The sequence below is a fragment of the Nannospalax galili genome, unplaced genomic scaffold, assembly GCF_000622305.1.
Source record: "Nannospalax galili isolate Female #2095 unplaced genomic scaffold, S.galili_v1.0 scaffold39, whole genome shotgun sequence".
In the NCBI taxonomy this organism is placed as follows: Eukaryota; Metazoa; Chordata; class Mammalia; order Rodentia; family Spalacidae; genus Nannospalax; species Nannospalax galili.
In genome coordinates this window covers 685,797-698,776 of record NW_008346683.1, presented here as the reverse complement: position 1 = coordinate 698,776, position 12,980 = coordinate 685,797, and the positions used below count along the sequence as shown (strand labels likewise).

At 48.0% G+C, this 12,980-nt stretch overlaps 1 pseudogene; it reads right to left on the bottom strand.

Moving 5' to 3' along the window:
• Positions 1–11,175: 11,175 nt before the first annotated feature.
• Positions 11,176–12,760, bottom strand: LOC103742159 (annotated as a pseudogene).
• Positions 12,761–12,980: the final 220 nt, after the last annotated feature.

Genomic DNA, 12,980 nt, shown 5'->3' with positions numbered 1-12,980 from the left:
AGGGCACCGAGGCCGCTGCCAGCAGCTGCAACCCAACTCTCCCTCGTCGCTGGCCCAAGGGGACTCGTCATGTTTCTAAACTTGGACACAGGCGTCCTGTTGGCCCTAGGGACAGTCCTGGCTCCCAGCAGTCTCCTCACTCACTTTCTTCCTGCTTTCCTTTTGGAAAAAAAAAATTCTTATTACATTTGTTTATTCGAGTGTATGGGTATGTATGGGACACAAGTGCCACAGCGGCAGGCATTACTTGGGAGGTCAGAGGACAACCTGGGAGAGTTGGTTCTCTCCTTCTACCATGTGGTCCCCGGGATTGAACTCAGGCTTGGAAACAAGGGCCTCTGAGCAGTTTCACCAGCTCCCAGATAAGGTTTTCAGAAGTATGAACTGGGGCGGGGGGGGGGGGTCAGACCTGCTGGGATCAAATAACAGCTGTGCTACCCACCACAGGGACAGTATGAGATTTAGGTGTTTGCCCTGAGGGCTCCCAGGGGAGGGCATGAGCTAGCCACTGGCAGTCCTGGAGGGTTAGTGGCTAGTGCCCTGCTGGAGGTGGCATGTGAGGCAGCGAGGGAAGTAGTACGACAGGAGTTCTCTCTTTCTCTCTCTCTCTTCCTTTTTCTCTCTCTTTCTCTCACACACATACAAAAGAAATATATAAACAAATAAAACATTTACAATTTTATGGGTACAAAACTCTATTCGTCTGTGTATCTCTTGAACCCCACACAAGACCCTGTACCAAATTTGAGCTGAATGTTTGTTGAATAAAAAGATGGATTTGCAAGGAGGACAGGTAGAGACTGGACTGTTTCCATCCACTCATCCCTTCATCTGCCTATCTATCCATCCTTTATCTATCCGTTATCTATCCATTATCCACCCATCCATTCATGGTTCATGCATCATTCATTACTCATCTATCAATCCATCATCCATCTATGCATCTGTCATCTGTATCAATCCATCTATTATCCTTCCATCTGCCCATCACTTATCCATTATCCACCTAGCCATTATCTATCCATCCATTCACTCATTATCCATCAATCCATCATTCATGTTTCCCTCATCAATTATCCATCATCCATCTACTCATCAGCTCTCATTCCCTCATGCCTCTGTCTACCCACCCATCACTCACCTACCATCTATCTGATAGTCACAGAGTACCCACTGTATGCCAGTTACTCTGTCACATGCTGAAATAACAAAACTAAGCACATCCATGTGTCCCAGAAACCCACAGCACCTTCAGGAAGGGAAGTAAGAGACCAAAACCACAGAATCAGTGTTGTGACACTTCCACCTGCCCATGGCTTTCCGGTTTTTAAAGCTTTCCTGGCAAGATCCTACCCAATCATCAAGTGAGGAAAGGAGCAGCATCCAATTTATGGCTCAGGAAGGATGGGCACATGCCCGGCTATGCTGGGTCTGCTCTGGGTTTCAGCCATGACTACCCCACCCACGTGGCTCTTTAGAGACACTGCTTTGTTGGGCCCTGCTGGGATTAGGAATGGGCAGCCACATCCTGGGGCCCACAATGGATCTCCTAAAACCTGCTGATTGGGCCAGGGGTGGTACCTAACTGGGGCAGGCTGAACAGCCATCGCAATTAGCTCTGCCAGTCAGATCCTCTCTTCAAACCAAGAACAGGGATGTGTCGAGAGGCAGTGGGAAACGGAACAGGAAAAGTATGAAACTCATGGCCAACCCTGGGGAAGAACATCAAAACAGAAGGCCCTGTGCCACCTGGCCCCCATACCTTCACTCGGGGCCCTGGAGGGTAGTCAATTCCTGTGCAAAGATTTCTGTGAGTCCCACTCCCTGTGTGTCCTTCTGAAGCACTAGGTGGTTGTGGGTGAGTGAAAAGGGAGAGGAACTCCTGCCTGCGACTGGTGCCTGTCTGAGGCCGCAGGCTCAGCCAGCAAAGCGGGTAGCTAGGACACACAGGCTACAAGGTACACATCTATGCACGCATTCACCTGTCTCTGTTTATTCATTCCACGGTGTTTGGGGGAGGGGGGCGGCAGCTGGTCTTTGTCCAGCAGGGAGTCCACATGGGAGAGGGTCAGAGATCCTCCACAGCTTCTGCCCTGTCCTGCTCTGGTCACTACTAGGATGAGTTCAGGGGGTCGGAGTGTAGAACAGAAAGAAAGATGTCCCAGCCAGCTGCCCCAGGTTGCCCAGGCCACCTGGCTATCATGCTGGGGAGTGCACTGGGTGACCTCCTTGAAGTGTCCACCAGAATCTTCCACTTGAGGTCCTGATTTACATTCTTGGCACACAGCCTATAGAATAACCCTGAGGGGTGGGCCAGGCAGGGCTCCTCCAGATCAGAGTACCCAGCTCTGCTCTGTCTCCAGCCTCTCAGACCTATCTGGGGACAGCCTGAGTATTTAGACCCTTATCAACCCCTGAGCAAAGCCGACTTGTGTTTAATACGAAGCTATCACCCTCTTGGCAGATGTCCCATGAGTCAGCCTGCTTGGGGAAACCTGTGGCTTCCAAGTGGATGAACCTTTTAAGTTTTTCCATTTAAGCTCGAAGGCACCAGATTCTGTGTATACTTACACATTGCCACAACAGAGCCTGCCTCCAGGTTGCTATGGCGACTAGGAGCCGGCCCCTGTGTTTGGTGGCTGTTACTCTCTCCCCTTGACAGCTGCACCATGGCCAGGCTGGGAAGCTGCAGACCCACTGTGGGTAAACCAGGCTGCCTTGGCAGGCAAAATTCTCTGCAGCCTCCTGTCTACGCAGGTTAGGGGGACAACTATGGGAAAAGCTAAATTCCCTAGTCAGACCCAACATTCCTCCTATCCCAAAATGCTTTGCATCTCCAAGTCTGAGATTTGTGAAATCAGCATCAAGTCTTCACATTTTGGAATCTCAGGATCTCTGGATGGAAGTTCTAAATTGCTAACGTCTTCTGCTTTTACCACTCTACAAACTTAGATTCTAGATTCCCAGGTCATAGAGAGGTAGAGACGGAGACGCCTAGAATCACAGGGCTGTGGTGTCTTGAAGTTAAAGAGGCCTTGAGAATGTCTCATCCAATTTCCCACTAAATGTTCTTATTCAGAGAGGCTACTCTCTGACATCTGCTCAAATGTTCCTTGGGTCAGTGAGCTCACTACTTAGGGCTATAAAAATCCTTCTTTATATTGAGCCCAAAGACACCTTCAGGCCACTCACTCTTGCTTGGGCCCTGCTTCTTTGCAGGGTGCAGAGGGCCTGCTGAATCTCACACAGGGTGGGAGGGCTACAAGCCCACCTGATTTTTCTTGTCCAAACTAAACATTCCCAGCACTCTGAGTGCCACATCAGGCAAGGCCAACCGGAAGCTCGGTACCTGGGAGAGGGCTATGGGCTTGTTTTCAGCCTCTGCTCACATTTACACAGAGGGTAGTCAGGGACTGCTAGCACCCAGGGGGCACTTACACGCCCCAAGCAGCCGTGCACCTGGCACTCAAGGCGCCAGAGTCATCTAGTGGCCTGGGAACTTGTGCGGCTGTGGGTAGCCAATAAGATTCTCTCATAAGGTTCGGAGATGATTCCTTCAGTATCTCTTGAGACTGAGGACAGAGGGACAGTGAGCGCTCCTGAAGCCTGGGTTCCCTCTGTCTCGGCCCCCTCCCTCCATCCTTCTAAGAACCATCCTGTGGGGTCTGACTTGGGCAGGGCTTGTGCTGTCCCCCACCCCCAGCTCAGATAGACAAACTCCTGGCCAAGTCCTCCCACAGGCTGCCACTGGGCCAGAACACATGCACAAGGCCAGGCTTAGCATGTGCATGACCTGAGAAGACCTAGTGGGGTGGAGGACCCCCAAGCTTGCTCCAGACCCCCCATGAGCCCACCAGTCATGGCTGTCCTTCCCAGCCACTGTCATACTGACCACGCCAACCTTCTCCCCAGTTGTCCTTGGAGCCTGAGCCAGCGACCAGGGCTGGGAGTGAAGAGAAGTGCCTTACAGAGGCCAGGAGACGCACAGGGAACTAAAAATACAGTTTACACGCTGGCTCCTCCTCCCCCCCAGGTCCTCAGGGGCTTGTTGGGGGGGCTGGCAGACACAGGATCTGTTTGTCCCAGTCAACAGGTGTGGCTTGAGGCGCCAGACACCCTCCCCTGCCCACTCGCCAGCCCCACCTTGCACCTGTCACCTGGGTGAGCCAGGGCCCCTCCACAGCTTCCCACTCCCAGGACTTGCACATTCCTCTACTTCACACAGGGTGCCCCCTTCACCCCCCAGGGAAGGCTTAGCCTTCTTTCGTACATCTCTGCTTTGTGGTATGGCCAGTATGAACCTTTAGAACGCCATTTTTTACCCTGTCAGTTCTCCAAAGGCGGGAGTATACATTGAGGATGCTAAGCACAGCTCTCACTCCAAAAGGAGTAAGAAGCAGTTTGTTCTGAGCCAAACGTGATGATCAGTGCCGGGAATGTAGGTTCTCATGGCTCTGAGGGCTGTGCTTCTTTGTGGAATGGTTACAGGAACTGTTTACTTGTTTGTTTGTGAGACGGCGTCTCATGTAGCTAGGCTGGCCTTGAGCTCCTCATTCTCCATTCTCCTGCCGCCACCTCTCAAGTGCTGGGACTACAGGCACATGCCTGTCTTTTTCTTTTCTTTTCTTAAAAAAAATTTATGTGTATGAGTGTATTGCCTGCATGTAAGTGCACCCGTGCGTGCAATACCTGTGGAAGTCAGAAGAGGGTGTCAGATTCTCCTGGAACTAGAGTTTCAGACGGTTGTTAGCCACCTTGTGGGTGCTGGGATTTGAACCCAGGTCCTGTGCAAGAGCAGCCAATGCTCTTAATCGCTGAGCCATCTCTCCAGCCCCCAGCACATGTCTTACACAATCTTTTTTAGTCACAGAATAAAACAAAATCATAATCAAGGCATTTACCAAATATGCTGGTGGGTATACCAGGAAGGCAGGCTACAGCAGAATGGGGAGCTCTCCAGGCTTCCAGCTGTTCTTGGATGACATTCTTAGCTTTGAGGCTGATGGAAGCTAGTGGTGTTCTAAGTGAATACATTCCAAAGCTTCCATCTGATAGCAGAACAGATGTTAGGATCAGATACAGAGGCTGGTGACAAATGTCTATTAAGGAGATCGAAGAGAGCTCAAGATAATGTTGGCTCTGGATCCGAAATATCTGAACCCTCCACAATCACAGGAGTCTAACCGGTCAATCTGTGTGTAGAATTTTGCACAGGTCCTGCCTTTCCAGGGAACTTTAGTTCATCGATGCCACAAACACATTGGCTTACTGGCCACCTCCTCCCTCCCCCAGGCCCTTCCTTTGAGATATTTTCTTTTCTTTTCTTTTCTTTTGTCTTTTTGAGACAGGTCTCCCTGTAGCCACAGCTGGCCTGGATTCACTATGAAGAACAGGTTGGCCTCGAACTCACAGAGATCCACCCGCCTCTGCCTCCCGAGTGCTGAGACGAGAGGCGCGTGCCACCATGCCTGGATCTTTTGGGGTACTTTTATAGTCCCTTCTTGACATGAAGAAACAGAGACACACAGAGGTTAAGGAATTTGTCCAAAGCTGTGTGGCGCAGAAGTGTTCTGCTGCGGTCCTCCTTCACCCTTTCATCTTCCTGACTGCACTAACAAGGACCAGGCCTGAGCTCTCTGATGCTTATTTTAGCATATGGAGTCCATCCAGGGTCCCAGTGTCCTGTAGGGGAAGGTGGAGACTGCTGTAACCTTCTCCGGTGTCTGACAATCAGAAGGCCCTGCTGCCATCTTGTGGTGACAAGGAGAGATGCTGTTACCTATGGTCCTTGCACTGAGCCTACGCTGTCTCTTTCTATGTCTGTGTTCATGGATTTGGCCTGCAAGAGAGGAGATGCTTTCCAAATTGTTAAAAGGTGGGTCAGCCTTGCTCCTTGCTCTCAGGGTCTCAAAGTCAAGTGGAGGAAACATTCTTGTGAGACTTGGAGTGTGGCAGAGATGGTGGTGGAGGCCGTGCAGGGGGTGCAGGCAGTGCCTGGCATGTGAGTGGCTGGGGGCAGAGAAGACATTTGGGCTGGGTATGATAAAGGGAGGGAGCACAGTGTAGTGCATGGGTACTGAGGGAGATGAACCCTGTGTGGACGGACCTGGTAGTCAGGCTGGGGGGCCCAGAATTGACAGTGTGGTTGGTTCTGTGGTGGCTTGGTCTCTGGGGGGCGGGGCTGAGGTGAGACCACCAGGCCCTGGGGCTTTTGAAGGTGGTGGAGGGAAGGTTGTTCCAGCAGGTGATGTAAGTAGAGATGAGGAAAGCAGTCCAGAGGCAGCTCACCCAGGGTCAGAGGTCCAGGGGGCCGCATACCTGGCCTTGGTGCTGGGCCCTGCTGTGCAGAAAAAGTGTTATAAGCTTATTTCTTATTTCATCTGTAAAATGGGGATTTAAGAAATAATTATCTGTCTTAGTTCTTAGTGTCATTATGAATATTGGGGGATATATGCCTACATGTGTGTGGTATATGTGCACATGGATGTGTAGGTGCGTGTGCTCATATACATGCATGTGGGACCCAGAGGAGGACATCAGGTATCTTGCTCTATCTCTCTCTACCCTATCCCCTTGACAGAGGGTCTCTGACTGAACCTGGAGCTTGTTGGTTTTCAGTTAGGCTGGGCTAGCCCAATCAATCCTCCTGTCTCTGTACTCCCCAACAGCACTGAGGTTAGAGGCACACATGGCCATGCCTGGCTTTTTACCTGGGTGCTGGGGATCCAAACTCAGGTCCTCATGTTTGTATAGTAAGGGCTCTTAGCCACTTGGCCATCTTTCTAGCTCATTATGAGTATTAAAAAAGGAAGTGGATGTAAACACTCAGTAAGGTACCTGGTATGCAGTAGGTACTCCATAATTACACACTGTGGTATAAGGTTGTTCTCATTTGCTCTCTGTTGCTGTGATAAAATGCTCTGACCAAAAGCAACTTTGGAAGGAAAGGGTTTATTTCAGCTTACAGTACAGCCCTTCATAGAGGGAAGCAGGTCAGGAGCTCAAACAGGGCAGGAACCTGGAGGCAGGAACTGAAGCAGAGACCAGGAAGGAGCACAGCTTCCCTTGGCTTGCCCAGCTACTTTTTTAATGTGGCCCACGCCCATCTGCCCAGGGATGGCACCACCCACAGTGGACTGGGCCCTCCTACACCATCCAGCAATAGAAAAAAAAAGGCTCAGACATGGCCACAGACAATTCTGATGGAAGCAACCCCTCAGTTGAGGTTCCCTCATCCTAGCTGTTAACTGAAGCTTAACCAGGACAAAGGCACAGAAAAACCATGAAAGAAAGGATCAATATGTGGAGGAGGGGGGGGAGAGAGAGAGAGAGAGAGAGAGAGAGAGAGAGAGAGAGAGAGGTGTTAATCAGTTAATAGCTACAGAAAAAACCGAGATTGTCCCACATTCCCCCCCTTTTTTTTGATTGATTGATTTTTATTTTATGTGTATGAGTGTTTTGCCTGCATATGAGTACAGTGCCTGGGAGGCCAGAAGAGGGTGTCAGATCTCCCAGAACCAGAGCCATGTGGGTGCTGGGAACCCAACATGGGTCCTCTGTAAGAGCAACCAGTGCTCTTATCCACTGAACCATTTCTCCAGCAACACCACCCCCACTGTCGCACATTCTTAAATGTGCACTGAAGACCTGGTTTAAATCTCATCACAGCTGACCATCAGTGCCTCCCCCACCTTATTTAACCTAAACTTCCCTAATTGTTCTACCCAAAGTATCCAGAAGCAGCAATCAGCTCTCCTCGCACTGCCCCTAACCTGAAGCTTTTCCCTATTTGTTTCATCCACCTATAGCCAGCACATTGAGGACAACACAGTTGTCTATAGAAACTCTTAGCTCGGGACCCCGCTGTGGTTCCCACTAGGGCTCACAGCGGTGGGAACTTGTCCCTGCACTGGATCTTTTTTTTTTGGCTAACATCTAAAACATTTCAATAAACCCTTTTGTTTCAGAGATCCTTTTGGCTCAAAAGTTTTGGCTCACTCAAAACCTCCAGCACAAAGACTAAAATATTTAAGGATATGGCAATTGGTGTGTTAGGACTGGGTTTGGCTGTGAGTGACACCAAACTCCAAGTAATATGGTCCAAATAAGACAGTGTCAGTTTCTCTTTCATTTCAGTGCAGGGGTAGGTGGCCTAGAGCGGAGAGGACCAGCCTCAGTCTACCATATTATACACATGGTCATCATCTCCTGATCCAAGATGGTTACTTGATTAGGCTATCATGTCTCTATTTCAGTCACCTGAAGAAACAGGTAAAGAAGGCCATGCCCCATCTTTAAGAATATTTTCCAGGGGCTGTGACTTATGGCCACACCTTGCTGTGAAGGAAGATGGTGGACCACAAGGTGGTTTATCTTCATTTTTCTTTTTTGGTTTTGATATATATTTTCATTGGATTTTTGTGCATTTCATACAAAACATCTTAATCTTTATACCCCTCTTCCATCTGCACCCTCCTATATTCTCCCCCAAAAGGATTTCATGCATTCTGTCATTTATGTTAAGTACTATCGAGTCAAGTTAGTGTACCCAATCGTCCCTCAGTGCAAGTTCATCCACTGGGGTCTAGTCAGTCTCTCCCTTAAAGAAGATCAGCTCTCCCTCACCCGGCAGTAATCAGTTGCCAATAGTTCTTTGGCTAAGGTTGGGACCTGCTGCCCATTTCCCCAGTTCTATGCCATATTTTTGTCTGCTTGAGTTTTCAAGGGACTTGTGCATATTGACACTATTGCTGTGGGTTCATATGAGCAAGGTCCCAGGAGCCTGTAAGACTCTGTTTCCATATGGTCATGCACCTCCTCCCCTGGCTCTTAAAATCTCTCTGCCTCCTCTTCTGCAATGGTCCATGATTCCTGGGTGGGTGAAGTTTAATATAATATAAGAGTCCTGTCCAAAGACCCACACTCTGCAGACTCTTACTCTCTATACTGTGGTCATTTGTGGTCTTTTGTGATCATTGTCCTCTGTTGCAGGAGGGAGCTTTGTTGATGACAGTTGAGAGATGCATTGGTATTCTCTCTACCCCTTGTTCTGCCATGTTCCATGAGCCTTAGGTATAGAGGTTCCTTTGTAGATGTGTCACTTACGGTTGAGCATCTCACAGACATTTATTCTGTGTGTGTGAACAGTTGTGGAACTCTGTAATAGTCTCCGTCTGTTGCAAAAGTAACTTCTTTGATGAGTGGTACTGTGAGGTGTTTCACCAGAAAGACCACTCAGACAAAGTTTTGCCAAATGAAAGTCTTTTATTCATTTGCCAACAACTATACAAGGTGTCAGAACCCAAGTGCAGTGCCCTGTTGGTGTTAGGTAGGCTTTTATAAAGAAGAACTGCTTCCGGGGTGAGAAGTTTAAGTTTCCAAGCATTTCTATAGCTTACGGGTGGAGAGCTCCCTTACAATTTCCATTTTGTAAAAGCAAGCCAAGCATATAGTACAGAAGCCATAAATCTGCGGTTAGCAGGAACAACCAGGTACATGCTGACCTGTTCTCACGGCTACTAGTGGTCTGTTGATGTGATTGCAGCCCAGCTGCACCTCTCTGTTCCCATACCCTGAGCCAACTGCTTTTTAGTTTCAGAGGCTAGATTCAGCCTAGACTTCAATATGGTGTAACTATGGTCAAGAAGGTGCCTTATCACAGTGGTGACTGGTGTACTTGTCTGTAAATATAAGGATCCATATTTAGCATACAGTAAGAAATTACATTTGTCTAGGGATGTGACAGACGTAGGGTTTTCTCTAGGCTCTATGGCCTCTCCAGCCATGTGCATTTGGTTATGTTTACAGTACCACACATGAGTTCCCTCCTATTTAGTGGGTTTTAAGTTAAACTAGGTAGCTGTTGATTACCCTCAAGATAAAAGTGCCACTACTGCACCAATATAGTTCGCTGTGCTGGTCACTGTTGTGGTTATTAGGTTTCAAAGCTGGGGTTGGACCATCAATTCATGTTCTCCCTTAGCAACTTGTATAGTGTTCTCCAAAACTATGAGAGCTGCCTTCAGGGAGGTGACTTCCAGGTCAGTTATAGCTCTGTTACTCCAAGTCCTCTGTATGTCCTGTCTCCAACAATAGGTATTTTCATTTTACACTTAACTTGATTTAGAATCACCCAGAGACTGAAGCACACCTCTGGGTGTGTCTGTGGGGTCATTTCCAGAGAATTAACTGAGAGGAAAGACCTACCTTGAATGTGAATGACACCATTCTATAAGATGAAGGCTGTCAGGAAGATGAACGGATGAAGGGGAAGGATCTGGTCAGACTACTTCTGAGTCATGAGATGCAGATCTGAGCCTCCCTGCCATGAACTGCTTTCCTCATCCACATGTTCCTGCCACCACACATTCCACCATGCCTTCCCTGCCGTAAGGTACTGAAACCATGAGCCAAAATAAATCTGTCCTCCCTTAAGTGGTCTTTGCCAACTATACGGTCATAGCGACTCAAAAACGATTAATATAGAAATTTGGTGCAAGGATTGGAGTGATTTCTGTCACTAAATCTGACTGTGAGGTTATTGGGCCTTTGGAATCCATGTTCAGGAGGAAGATGGAGGACTTTGGAGCTGTAAGCAGAGCTTGATGGGCCATTTTGGTGGGATTTTGAAGACCAGAATGCCAATAGGAGTGTAGCGAGTTGACTGGACTGATGAGGATTCAGAGGGAACGAGGACTCTGTTGGGAACTGGACTAAATAAAGGTTATTCACTTTACTTTCTGGCAAAGAATTTGTCTATGATCTGCTTGTGTCTTGAAAATTTGAGTGAGGCTGAGTTCAAAAGTAGCAGACTAATTTGGTGGAGACAAAATATGTGTGTGTGTGTGCATTCATGCACTTATATGTATGCAGGCATGCACACCATGTATGTGTGCTGAGGCCAGAGGAGGATGCTGGGTATCCTGCTATATCACTGTCTGCCTAATTCCCTTGACACACCCTCTCACTAAGCCTGCCGTCTCTGCTTCCCCATAGGGCTGGGCTACAGGTACATATGGCCATGCCCTGCTTTTTATGTGGGTGCTGGGATCCCAGGCCCTCATGCTTGGGCAGCAGTTGCTCTCTCTCACACACTGAGCCATTTCTCCAGTCCCAAGTGCAAGTAATTTTATTTAATTATTTATTTTATTGTGAACACTATTTAGCCATTTCTGTTTACAATTGAAACTCTGGGAATTCAAAATTAGCATCCTTGCCTGTGAGTTTTTAAAAAATATTTTCTTTTATTATTTTATTTTATGAGTGCACTGCCTGCATGTGTATTACACCTGTGTTGTGCAGTGCCCACGGAGGTCAGAAGAGGGTGTCAGATCCCCTTGACTGGAGTTATAGACAGTTGTTAGCCATCATGTGGGTGCTGGGAACTGAACGCGCAGTCCTCACCTTGTGCTCCAAGATGTTCTGCTGTGCTTTGTCTAAATGAACCGTAATGAGCCGGCTGCCACCAAGTTTCACACGGATCCTGTTGTCCACAGTTTCACTCAGGAGGACCAAGTCCTCAAGAATGGCATGGTGCACAGCAGTCCGAGCATGGCGTCTGGTACGCTTTTGCTTATTTTTCATATGGCTTTTTTTCAAGTTGACTTTCTAGAATCTTCCTGACTCCATGCTTCCCACTGAACTTTTTCTTCAGGTTACATACCGGTCAGACTTGGATTTTCTGGAAAGATTTCAGTTGATGAACTGGGACAAAAATTATGACAGCTTTCTGAACACCATTTCCTTGGGTGTGGTGATATTGAGTTCCTGAAGTTTCCCCTTCAGTTCTCAGTTCATCTCCACCTGGAACAGCACCTGGGAGAGGCTCAGATTCCAACCATGAAAGAGAAGGCCTAGAACTGGGAGTGGTGGCGCACGCCTTTAATCCCAGCACTTGGGAGGCAGAGGCAGGCAGATCTCTGTGAGTTCAAGGCCAGCCTGGTCTACTAGTGAGTTCCAGGCCAGCTGGGGCTACAGAGAGACTGTCTCAAAAAAAGACCAAAAAAAAAAAACAAAAAAAAGAGAAAGAGAGGGAGAAGATCTACGCTTTCCACTGGGATAATGTAAAGGTACCTACTGGAGGCTTCATTCAGGCTAGAACAAAGAAAATGCTTTTGGAATGGACTGGAGAGATGGCTAAGTGGTTAAAAGCACTGGCTGCACCTTCAGAAGACTTAGGTTACCTAGGTTTGAATCCAGCTAAAAACTATCAGTAACTCCAGTTCCAGGGGCGTTTAATGCCCTTTCCTGACCTCTGTAGGCATCAGCATGACACAGGTGCACTTACATACATGTAGGCAACACATATAAAATAAAAACAGTAAATAAAATATTTTTTAAAGAAAGAAAATGCATTTGGAAGAACTTCCTTTTAAACAGAGCCACCGAAGAAGATGTTTTCCTATGTTTAACGATGTGAGCACTCAGAGGTCGCTTCAATCATGGCCTGGGGGCACCCTGCTTCTCAGGCTGGTGACAGAACTATTAGAGATGCCTAAAACATGGGGTTGTCTGCTGAAGAATGCTCTAGGTACTGAGTAGAGTTGACCCAAGGAGAGGTATATTTCAGGTGACAGGGCCATAGAGGTGGAAATGTCCAAGCCCAGCAGAGCTCGCATCAAACTAGCATGTACTCTGGATGCTGGATGTGGGACTGCAAGAGTCAATGCCTGTCCTGTTGGGTTTCAGTCTTGCTTTGGTTGTCTTTTCTTGCTCTCTTCCTGGCCCTCCTTTTGAAATGAGAATGTTTACGTTGGGCCATTGCGTTATATATTAGAAGTACATAACTGTCTTCTGTTTGATTTCACAGGGGAGACTTTGAACTTCCAGCTTCTGAACACTAAGACTTTGGGGACTATTGGAATTGGATGAAATGCATTTTGCGTTATGAGACACTCATGAGCCTTGAGGGGCTTAGAATGCTATTTTTGTTTCTCTTTTGTTTTGTTCTGGTCTTTGTTAAGACAAGGTCTTCCTGTAGC